The sequence below is a fragment of the Carex rostrata genome, chromosome 2 (assembly GCF_964058835.1).
Source record: "Carex rostrata chromosome 2, lpCarRost1.2, whole genome shotgun sequence".
Lineage (NCBI taxonomy): Eukaryota > Viridiplantae > Streptophyta > Magnoliopsida > Poales > Cyperaceae > Carex > Carex rostrata.
This window is the reverse complement of record NC_135919.1, coordinates 374,253-377,500: the sequence shown is the minus strand read 5'-3', so window position 1 is coordinate 377,500 and position 3,248 is coordinate 374,253.

Genomic DNA, 3,248 nt, shown 5'->3' with positions numbered 1-3,248 from the left:
AAAGCGGGGGCAACTAAGCGGATGCGGCCAGCCGTCAGTGAAAAATGGCCCCAAAACTGAGCGCATGCGGCCAAGCGTCGGTGCAAAATGGCCCGAAAACAGTCCCGTCGGTGCCCCCGTCGGGCTAAAATGACCCGAAAACAGTTCAGCTGGGGAAAATTAAGCGGATCCGGCCAAGAGTCGGTGGAAATTGGCCCGAAAACAGCCCAGCGGCAAGCGGAAGCGGCTAACGTTGGGGAAAAGTGACACGAAAACAGTTAAGCGGGGGAAAACTAAGCGGATGCGGCCACGCGTTGGGGAAAACAAAGCGGATCTGGCCCAGAGTCGGTGGAAATTGGCCCGAAAACAGTCCAGCGGCAAGCGGAAGCGGCTAACGTTGGGAAAAAGTGACCCGAAAACAGTTCAGCGGGGGAAAACTAAGCGGATGCGGCCACGCGTTGGGGAAAATTAAGCGGATCCGGCCAAGAGTCGGTGGAAATTGGCCCGAAAACAGCCCAGCGGCAAGCGGAAGCGGCTAACGTTGTGGAAAAGTGACCCGAAAACAGTTAAGCGGGGGAAAACTAAGCGGATGCGGCCACGCGTTGGGGAAAACTAAGCGGATACGGCCAAGAGTCGGTGGAAATAGGCCCGAAAACAGTTCAGCGGCAAGCGGCTAACGTTGGGCAAAAGTCACCCGAAATTTTTTTGAATTTTTGAAATTTTTGAAGTTTTTTTGGGTTTTTGGACTTTTTTTGAATTTTTGAAATTTTTGAATTTTTTTGAATTTTTTTGAATTTTTTGAATTTTTTTTGAATTTTTGAAATTTTTTTTTTTTTTTTGAATTTATTTGATTTTATAAATTTTTTGTGATTTTTTGAGATTTTTTTGAATATTTTACATGGGTGATTTTGACTTGGGGGATTTTCAGGGGGTGGTAACCCTGGGCGTGGCTAGAGCCTCAAAATGCATATTCCCCTATAGGGGGGCAAGGTTTTCAAAAATGGGTGCCCCCTCATGTACACGCGCGTGGGTGTACATGGCCCCGTCGGTGCCAGCGTGGGTGGAAAATGGCCCGAAAACAGCCCAGCGGCAAGCGGAAGCGGCTAACGTTGGGCAAAACTGACCCGAAAGCAGTATAGCTTGGAAAATTAAGCGGATGCAGCCAATTGTTGGCGAAAACTAAGCGGATACGGCCAAGTGACGGTGAAAAATGGCCCGAAAACAGTCCAGCGGCAAGCGGAAACGGCTAACGTTGGGCAAAAGTGACCCGAAAACAGTTCAGCTGGGGGAAATTAAGCGGAAGCAGCCAAGCGTTGGGGAAAACCAAGCGGATACGGCCAAGAGTCGGTGGAAAATGGCCCGAAAACAGTCCAGCGGCAAGCGGAAACGGCTAACGTTGGGACAAAGTGACCCGAAAACAGTTCAGCTGGGGAAAATTAAGCGGATGCAGCCAAGCGTTGGGGAAAACTAAGCGGATCCGGCCCAGAGTCGGTGGAAATTGGCCCGAAAACAGTCCAGCGGCAAGCGGAAGCGGCTAACGTTGGGCAAAAGTGACCCGAAAACAGTTCAGCGGGGGAAAACTAAGCGGATGCGGCCACGCGTTGGGGAAAACTAAGCGGATGCGGCCAAGTATCGGTGGAAATTGGCCCGAAAACAGCCCAGCGGCAAGCGGAAGCGGCTAACGTTGGGCAAAAGTGACCCGAAAATGGATCAGCGGGGGAAAACTAAGCGGATGCGGCCACGCGTTGGGGAAAACTAAGCGGATACGGCCAAGAGTCGGTGGAAATTGGCCCGAAAACAGTCCAGCGGCAAGCGGAAGCGGCTAACGTTGGGCAAAACTGACCCGAAAACAGTTCAGCGGGGGGAAACTAAGCGGATGCGGCCACGCGTTGGGGAAAACTAAGCGGATACGGCCAAGAGTCGGTGGAAATTGGCCCGAAAACAGTCCAGCGGCAAGCGGTAGCGGCTAACGTTGGGCAAAAGTGACCCGAAAACAGTTCAGCGGGGGAAAACTAAGCGGATGCGGCCACGCGTTGGGGAAAACTAAGCGGATACGGCCAAGTGTTGGGGAAAAATGGCCCGAAAACAGCCCAGCGGCAAGCGGAAGCGGCTAACGTTGGGGAAAAGTGACCCGAAAACAGTTAAGCGGGGGAAAACTAAGCGGATGCGGCCACGCGTTGGGGAAAACTAAGCGGATGCGGCCAAGTGTCGGTGGAAATTGGCCCGAAAACAGCCCAGCGGCAAGCGGAAGCGGCTAACGTTGGGCAAAAGTGACCCGAAAATGGATCAGCGGGGGAAAACTAAGCGGATGCGGCCACGCGTTGGGGAAAACTAAGCGGATACGGCCAAGAGTCGGTGGAAATTGGCCCGAAAACAGTCCAGCGGCAAGCGGAAGCGGCTAACATTGGGCAAAACTGACCCGAAAACAGTTCAGCGGGGGAAAACTAAGCGGATGCGGCCACGCGTTGGGGAAAACTAAGCGGATACGGCCAAGAGTCGGTGGAAATTGGCCCGAAAATAGTCCAGCGACAAGCGGAAGCGGCTAACGTTGGGCAAAAGTGACCCGAAAACAGTTCAGCGGGGGAAAACTAAGCGGATGCGGCCACGCGTTGGGGAAAACTAAGCGGATACGGCCAAGAGTCGGTGGAAATTGGCCCGAAAACAGTCCAGCGGCAAGCGGTAGCGGCTAACGTTGGGCAAAACTGACCCGAAAACAGTTCAGCGGGGGAAAACTAAGCGGATGCGGCCACGCGTTGGGGAAAACTAAGCGGATACGGCCAAGTGTTGGGGAAAAATGGCTCGAAAACAGCCCAGCGGCAAGCGGAAGCGGCTAACGTTGGGCAAAAGTGACCCGAAAACAGTTCAGCGGGGGAAAACTAAGCGGATGCGGCCACGCGTTGGGGAAAACTAAGCGGATACGGCCAAGTGTGGGGGAAAAATGGCCCGAAAACAGCCCAGCGGCAAGCGGAAGCCGCTAACGTTGGGCAAAACTGACCCGAAAACAGTCCAGCGGGGGAAAACTAAGCGGATGCGGCCACGCGTTGGGGAAAACTAAGCGGATACGGCCAAGCGTCGGTGAAAAAGGCCCGAAAACAGTCCAGCGGCACGCCGAAGCGGCTAACGTTGGGCAAAAATGGCCAAAAGCGGTGGAGCAGGGCGGTCTGAATCTATGCATCCACATAAAATGGGGGGTAAACCTGGGGGATTTCCAGGGGGTGGTAACCCTGGGCGTGGCTGGAGACCCAAAATGCATATTCCCCTATAGGGGG